This window comes from Mus caroli, chromosome 8 (genome assembly GCF_900094665.2).
Source record: "Mus caroli chromosome 8, CAROLI_EIJ_v1.1, whole genome shotgun sequence".
NCBI classification, from domain to species: domain Eukaryota; kingdom Metazoa; phylum Chordata; class Mammalia; order Rodentia; family Muridae; genus Mus; species Mus caroli.
Window position 1 is genome coordinate 59,339,229 of NC_034577.1, and position 9,181 is coordinate 59,348,409.

The following is a 9,181-nucleotide window of genomic DNA, read 5'->3' on the forward strand; positions in this document are numbered from 1 at the left end:
AGAAGCTGTGTTCCACTCACCAGCAGTCTCAAAATCCTGTGGCGGGGGTCGTGGGTAGCTGGCGGGTGTCAGCCGACCCTGCGCTCTAGATACCCTGGTGCTGGTCTGGCTGGAAGAGCTAATCAATTCTTATAATCAAACTTTTGGTTCACATTCTGAGGAAAACTCTTGGGTTTGCTGGCCTGGCGTGATAAGTGAACCTAGCTACCATCCCAATAATGTAAAATGAAACCAAATCAGAAGCAATGTGGCAGGTAGTCTCAAGCTCTCACTCTAGGCTTTAGTCTAAACCCTAATTAACCCCAGTCCTTTGTCAGGTATCTCAGTCTATTTAATTTGTTTAAACAAAACAATCTGGTGATTTATACAAAATACAGATTTTCCTCTCTGGTGATTCCAAGGCTGGTAAATTTAAGCCCAAAGTTCTGGCAAATTCTGAGTCGGTTTTTGGTTTTTCTTTTGTATTCATTGGATACAAGTGAAAAATTTTGGTATTGTCAGGCACTTATGAGGGTGTCAACCATTTGCCAAAGGCTCCACTCTCATAACCTAATCATTTCTACAACTATACAACATTAATTGAACCCTAATCTACTTATTAATACCATCCCATTAGAGTTAGGTTTCATAGGAAGTTTTGAAAGGTCACAGCATTCTGTGTGTAGTAACGATTTTCACTGATGAAATGAATAACATTCAATTTATAGTAAATGCCTCAAGTTATTTACCACTACTTCCATACACTAGGAATAAGAATCTGGAGAGTTGGGCTTTTGAGATGGCTCTGTGGATTAAGGCACTTGTCACCAAGCCTGACAACCTGAATTTACTTCTTAGGAGCCATGTAATAGAAGAAGAGAACCAACTCTTATAAGTTGTCCTTTGACCTCTATGAGCATACGCACACACACACACACACACACACACTGCACTTTTCAGATTCTGGTAAAATTGTTGATTACCTCTCGTCTTAAGGTAGTTTTTATCACTTGGCTCCACCTAGAAGGCTAGCTGAGTTTTATTACAAAACAATATTATTGTAACCTGTCTGCTTATATTTATTACTGCTAGGATGGTCAATACTAATCTCAAGTACTAATGCAGAAGAATGTTGGTACCCCATCCTATTTTGTAGGTAGATGGATATAGTAGTGAGTGAGAAGCAGTAAGTGGCTTGAGTGTTATGGTTGTCATGGCAAAAATTGTATAGGACAAATGGCCTAAAAGGAAAAGTGGGTATTTCTAAAAGATACCAAAGCAGCAATGAACAGCCGCATAGAGAAGCCACAGAGGAACTGAGCTGTAAGGATGATTAACCATCCCACGAGTGGACAGCAGTGAGGGCTGGCTATGGTACCAACACAACAAAGAGAGTTCAGCATGTTCTTTTCTCAGAACCAGAAGTAATGCGGTGTGACCAGGGGAGGGTTTGTGCACTTAAAATGCTCCATCCATCTTGCTGAGAACACCGGTTCTATTTTCAATTGTAATGTTATGAGAAGTTTTGAAGCAGAATAACATGATCAAATTTATGCTTTAGAAAACCTGTGCTGAGCACAGTGGCCATTCCTGCTGTTATAGTGTTCAGCTAGAAGGTTGAGGCAGACACTGTTAGTTATTTACATTCCAATTTTCCCTTTCTTGTGAGCACACATTAGATTGTATCCTCACTTCTGACAGGGAGGGTAAGGCTGTAGGATTGAGTTTTAGTGGAGGAAAGTGAACAATTGTTGTGTGCTGCTTCCAGGCATGGGACACGAAGACTGTCAAAATCCTGCTTCCTCATCATCCTTGGGGAATAATAAAATAGAACATTACAGAAGAGCCTGGGACTGTTGATTGGTATTTGAAGATGACCCACCCATGAAATTAAAGTATCTATTTGGTCATTTGTGAGGGAAAATAATTCATTCTGTCAATCCCTGAGATATGGTGATCAGTTGGTTATTTTTTAGTATACCTGCAATTTATTGCCATACATGAATACTGTATTACCTTTTCTTGTCTCCTCCTGAGGTTTAAAGGAAAAGCTTCCCCTGCCCCAGTCGGTATGGTGCTATCCGGGGGTTGTTACACAGCATCGTCCCCAGTCAGGATGATGTTAGTTGTAGCTGTCATCTGTGATCTCTATTGTGTTGAGGTACATTCCTTCTTTGCTTCATTTGCTACAAGGCTTATTTTATTATTTCTTTGTTATGAGCAGACATGAAATCTTATCAAAGAAACAAACTCCCTATACCTGCTGAAATGATCATATACTATTTTTGGACCTGATTCTGCCAAAAGGGTATATCACATTTGCTGATTTGCATATGTTGAACCATTCTTTAATCTGAGACAAAACTTATATGATGCCCACTGATCTTTTAAATTTTTTACTGAATTCAGGTTGTTGGTATTTTGCAGAACATATTTTACATATGTATTCATAGGGAATATTAGCATTTCATTTCCTCTTTGGGCTACATCTTTGTCTAGGTTTTGGTATTAAAGTAATTCTGCCGTTATTGAATGAGCTTGGAAAAATTCCATTATCTTAATGAAAAAAAAAGATATGGAAAGAATTAGTGTCATATGGTCATTAAATATTTGGTAGAATTCAACAGAAAGTCGCAGGGCACTGTGTTGTTGGATGGGAGATGTCTTATGACTACTTTAATCTCACTGCTCTTTGTTGCCCTCTTTAGACTTCCTAATTTTTAAATCTAATATTGATGACCAGTATGTGTCCATGAATGTATTTACTGAACCTGAAGTTTTGAAGCAGAATAACATTATCAAATTTATGTTTTAGAAAAACTGTGCTGATCATAGTAGCCACTCTTGCTGTCCAGACTTCAGCTAGAAGATACATTCCTTCTAAATTTTACATGGAAGATTATTAAATTTGTTTATATTTTTGGTTGTTCTTTCTGTCATTTGACATACCTTAATGTGGCTAAAGTGCACTTACTTGTCTTATTTATCTTCTGGTCAGAAATGTGATTTTCTTGGCTAACGAAAAGACAGCAATATCAACTAAATGGAACATCCAGAGATGCCAGGGACTAAACCACCAACCAAAGAGTACACATGGAAGGAGACATAGCTCCAGCTACATATGTAGCAGCGGATTGCCTCATCTGGCATCAATGGGAAGGGAGGACCTTGGTCCTGTTGCCATGCCCCGATTCTGCAGGAACCCCAGGAGAGCTCCAGAACTGCAGGGCGGCCAGATGCATTCACGCATCATAGTCTTTATTATTATTTTGAGTCAGACTCAGGTCATAAACCTTCCCACTGTGCAGGACAGGAGTGGGAGCCCTGAACCTAGAGGGCTTAGCACTTATATACAACACAGTTTAAATGATGGAGAGTGACAAAACAAGTCTTTTTTCAAACAGGATATTTGAAAAAAGGTGGCAGGGCAGAATCCTGTGACTGGGGGTTGGGGGGACTTTTCCTGACCTAGGGGGGAATTAGTGTGTTTTACAGCCAGTCATTCCTGCCTGTGACCCTTGATTATCTTCTCAAGGATGTTTTCTTTCACTCCCCCCCCCCAAGGACAGGGCCCACTGCACCTGGGAAGTGCTTAGCCATTTATCAGTGAGAGTGCCAGCCTAGGTGATGCAGAGGCAAGGGGGGGCTACCATTTGTCTATTCTAAAGCACGCATTTGTGGTTCCTGGGGGCTGGGGGTGGGATTCATTAGGGAGTGTCTTTATGGAAGTGAGGACAGTGATAATCTGACACCAGACTGGGTCCTCTCAGAGTGGTCAGGAGGGGAAGGAAGCCTTCAGCTTGCTGCAGGAGAGAGCAGTAAGTGAAGGAAGTGGAACTTCTGTGAGAAAACACAGAGGCAAGCTGCCTGTGCACCCCACCATGCTTGCTGAGGAAGAGAGCATGGGTTGAGGGAAGGGAAACTTCTCCCAGAAAACGCAGAGGCAAGGTGCCTGTGCACCTCATTGTGGAGGCTTCATACCCCAGTATAGGGGGAAGCTAGTGCAGTGAGATGGGAGAGCATGGGTGGGCAGGGGACCACCCTTATAGAGGCAGTGGGAATGAGGGGATGGAGGACGGGGGATGGGATGGGGGGTTTGCAGAAGGGAAACTGGAAAGGGAGACAACATTTGAAAAAAAAATATATATGACAGCAGAATTGGTATATGAGTCCTACACAGAGACCTTAAGGAAACTCACTCTCCATGATGTATGCATCTTAAACTAGGAAGCAGTGAGAAACAGAAATGAATTCTTCGACTGTAGAAAACATTGAAGAAATGTCAAGCTAGGCTTTTTGCATATACAAGTGCAGCAGTGCAAGATGCTCATTAAAAAGTATTAGTTGAATATATGGACTGCACTCAGCCCACTGAGATGTGATTACAATGTCTTCTAATTTCTGCATTCTTCCAACCTTGCCATATGATAGTCCTCATGATCTGCTCCAACCCTTGCCCTATTCAGTGCTCTGGTTACAGAATCACAGATGCATGGGACATATACCTGGGGATGCAGGGACATATACCTGGGGATTTGAACCCAGCACTTGTGTTTACACAGTCATTTTCACAGACCCTTGCATAAATATTTTTATCTTTTATCAAAAATTGATTTTTTTCATATATTGTATTTTGATTACATTTCCCCTCTCCATACTCTTCCCAGTTCCTTCTAACTTTCTCTCCTGTCTCTAACCACATCCTTTCTGTCTCTTTGTAGGGCAAAAATAGGCATTTAAGCAAAAATAATAGAAGAAACCAAACAAATGAGAATATGACAAAGCAACGAAACAAGAAAAAGAACCAAAGAAAAACACAAGAAACATATATAGAGGTAGAGATACACATATTCACAGACAGGAATCCCATGAAAAACCAACCAAACAAAAAGAAGCCATAATATGTCTGCAAGGGGTGTGTAAGAAAAAAGTGCTGACAACATTATGAGGCAAAGAACCTCCAAAGTTGCTATTGAGTTTGTATTGTGTTGGTCATCTATTGCTAGGCTTCAGCCCTACCATTTAGAATGGTTTGTTTCCACAGTGGGATTCCTTGGGAGCCAACTAATTTTTATTTTGAATGTGGCTATCAATGGGGGCTAGCTTCTGGATTAGGACATGAATTAATTTTTTCTTTTAGCTTTAGGATCTCTCTGGTGCAGACTCATGCAAACCCTTTGCATGCCATCATAGTCTCTATGTTCATAGGTGTGACAGCCCTGTTGTGTCTAGAAGTCCTTGGTTGCTTGTTTTTTTCCATTCCCTCTGGCTTTTACATTCTTTCTGCTTCCTCTTCCATGAAGCTCCCTGAGCCCTGAAAAGAAGAATTTGATGGAGACAACCTGTTTATAGTTGAGTGTTCCAAAGCCTTTTATTCTCTGAATAATGTCTGGCTGTGGGTCTCTGTATTTGTTCCCATCTGCAGAGGAGGTAGCTACTTTGAAGATGGCTGATCAAAACACTAATGTCATTAGGAATCATTTTATTGCTATGTATTTTTTAAATTATTTTTTAGAACAATAGTATTCAGGTTCACTCTGGGTATTTGGGCAGTGTTGGGTATGGGTTCCATCTAGTGGAGTGTGTCTTCAGTCAAATCAGGTTGATTGATTGATTGATTGATTACTCCCACAAGCTTTGTGCCAAAATCACATCAGTGTAACTTACTGGCAGGATGCCAATGGAGATCAGAGGGTGTGTGGTGTTTATATTTGTCTTTTGGTAGCCTGCAGTATTTTCTCCTGTAACAAAGATGCTAGTATGAAGCATTAGGTGAAGCATAAGGTGAAGTCTCTATGCCAGTTTGGGTTGTTTGGGGATTCCCATGTGACCTGTTTTCCCAAAACTTAATTAGATAGAACTCAATCTGGAGCTGCAAGCTTCATCTAGTGACAAGAGATGGCCAGGACTGTGTCTCCTCCATTATATGGCAACTTAATTTAGATTACTGTATTATGTTTTTTACTAGTGGTCTTTAATTTTAATTCTCTCTCCCTGTATTCCCTCCCTTGCTCCCATTGCCTTTCCTCTTCTCCACTTAATATTGCCATTCCAGTGCCCTACACACATCCAACCATAATTATCTACTCTATTTCCCTTTCCTATGGAATCTATCCATCCTTCCCCACTCTCTCTCTATGCTATTCTGTTGGTTTATAGGTTGTAGCTTGGTTATTACTGAATTAACAGCTAAAACGCACATACAAGTGAATACATACCATATTTGTCTTTCTGGGTCAGGGATATCTCGAAACAGGTCTCCAGACCTTAGCATGACTCCATGATGGAAGTACCATTAAGACCATAAAAATCAGCATGTAGAAAGTACTATCTACCAAAAAAGGAAAAAAATATTAAAAAACAAGCAGCAATAAGCTAGTCTATCAAAGTCCATGGTTCTGGGAAAGTCTCTAAATGTACTAACCTTGCTTTTTGGCATCTGTAGTTCTGCTTCTGACTAACTGTTCTTGTTAATTTAGGTGTATTAACCAGGATACGGTTTTTGTGTTTAAAAGCTCACCTTGAGAATAACTTAGGGATGCCTAACACTGGGTATTGTCAATGGCTGTTTAATAAAGATTTTCTGAGGCTTAAACCCATGTCTGAGTAGTCTTTTCCAGTGGACAGCGTACAATACAACTCACTAAAAATGACTTTTTTTTTCTAGTTCTATCCATTTACCTGCAAAGTTCATAATTTCTTTCTTATTTTCTGAGTAATCATCCATTATGTAAATATGCCACACTGGTTTTATTTATTCTAATGTTGAAAAATATAAGCAGTTTCCAAATTCTGGCTATTATGAATAGAGCAGCAATGAGCATGGTTGAGCAAGTGTCTCTGTAGTAGGTTGAAGTGTGTATAGGATAGATGCCCATAAGTGGTATAACTGAATCTTAAGATATGTCAATTCTCATCTTCCTGAGGAACTGTGACATTCATTTCCACAGTGGTTGTATAAGTTTCTACTCCCACCATCAAAGGATGAATGTTCCTCACGCTTCATGTCCTTACCGTCTTGAGCTGTCATTTGTTTTATTGATATTAGACATTCTGACTCATATAAGATAAAATTTCAAGGTAGTTTGATTTGTATTTCTATGATGACTAAGGATGTTGAACATTTCTTTAGGTGTCTTGCAACTAGTTGAGTTTATTCTTTTGAAAATTCTGTGTTTATATCAGTACTCCAATTTTTAATTGGGTTATTTGTTTTCTTGTTATCTAGGTTTTTAAAGTTTATAACACAATTTTTGGATATTAGTACAATTTTTGATATTTTTGGATTCTGTACACTGCTGCATTGTTTGAAGGATGGTGTTCTTGTTTTGAAGAAGCTTTAAAGTTTCATTAAGTCCCATTTATTAATTGTTGATCCTGATGCCTGAGATAATGGTGTTCCGTTCAGAAAGTCTCCTGTTCAGTGCTATTCCTCACTTTCTTTTGTATCAAGTGCAACATATCTAGTTTTACATTAAGATTTGATTGAGTTTGATAAGCACCATTTGTTGGAAGATTCTGTCTTTAAAAATAAAATAAAAAATCATGTCTCCATAGTTGTGTAGTGGTGTGGATTTATGTTTTGGTCTTCAATTTGATTTCATTAATCATTGTGCTTGTTTTTTGTGCCAGTACCATTACACACACACACACACACACACACACACACACACACACACACACTATAGCTTTGTAGTACAATTTAAGTTCAGAGACTGTTATACTTCCAATAGTTCTTTTATTATTCATAATTATTTTAGCCATCCTGTTTTTTTCTATATCTCCATATAAAACTGAATTTTTTCCTTTTAGCTTCTGTGAAGAAATGTGTTGGAATTTTATTTGGGATTGCATTGAATCTGTAGATTGCTTTCGGTAAGATGGTAATATCATCTCTAAATAAAGATTCATTGACTTCTTTCTTCCAATTTGTATCTCCTTGATCTCCTTCAGTTGTCTTATTGATCTAGACTTCGAGGATTATATTGAATAGGTATCAAGAGAGTTGACAACCTTGTCTTGTTCCTGATGGTATAAGACAGAATCTCAGGGTAGTTTTGATTTGCAGTTCCCTTATGGCTGAAATGGTTGTACATTTCTTTTTTTTTTTTAAACAATTTTTTATTAGATATTTTCTTCATTTAGAATTCAAATGCTGCCCTTCTGGTCGGACCAGCACCTGGGTAGCTAGGGCGCAGACTCAGCTGACACCTGCCAGCTACCCACAACACCCGCCAAGGGATCCTAAGACTTCTGGTGAGTGGAACACAGCGTCTGCTCCAATCCAATCGCGTGGGACCTGAGACTGCATTAGTTAGGGAAGCAGAAAACCCGGCCTGAGTAGGGGCACAAGTCCCTTCTGGTCGGACCAGCACTAGGGTAGATAGGGCACAGACTCGGCTGACACCTGCCAGCTACCCACAACACCTGCCAAGGGATCATAAGACTTCTGGTGAGTGGAACACAGCGTCTGCTCCAATTCATTCGCATGGGACCTGAGACTGCATTAGTTAGGGAAGCAGAAAACCCGGCCTGAGTAGGGGCACAAGTCCCTTCCGGTCCGATCAGCTCTGGGGTAGCTAGGGCACAGAGTCAGCTGACACCCGCCAGCTACTCACAACACCAGCCATGGGATCTTAAGACTTCAGGTGATCCGGCCACCCTTCCGGCCAGAGGACAGGTCTCCGCCCGGCCCACTAGCCCTTTGCCTCAGGATCAGCGGGACCAATCTTAGTTCCCGGACTCCGCTGAACTTAGTCTGCACAGGTGAGAGCGTGCACTGCACCACAGAAGCTGACAGCTTCTGGGATAGACGAGAGCCACAGAGCCTCTGAGGCAGCACCCTTTTCGGGCTCCAAACATCTGGCAACCCTCCCGGCCAGAGGACAGGTGTCCGCCCGTTCCGAGAGCTCTTTGCCTCAGGAGCGGTGGAAGCCATCTCGGTTCCGGGACTCTGCCGAACTTAGGAACTTAGTCTACACAGGTGAGAGTGTGCACCACAGAAGCTGACAGCTTCTGGGACAGGCGGGAGCCACAGAGCTATTAAGGCAGCACCCTTTTCGGGCCCCAGATATCAGGCAACCTTCCTGGGCAGAGGACAGGTGTCCACCCAGCCCGGGAGGCATTTGCCTCTAGATTGGCGGTAGCCATCTTGGTTCCGGGACTCCACCGAACATAGTCTGAACAGGTGAGAGTGTGCACC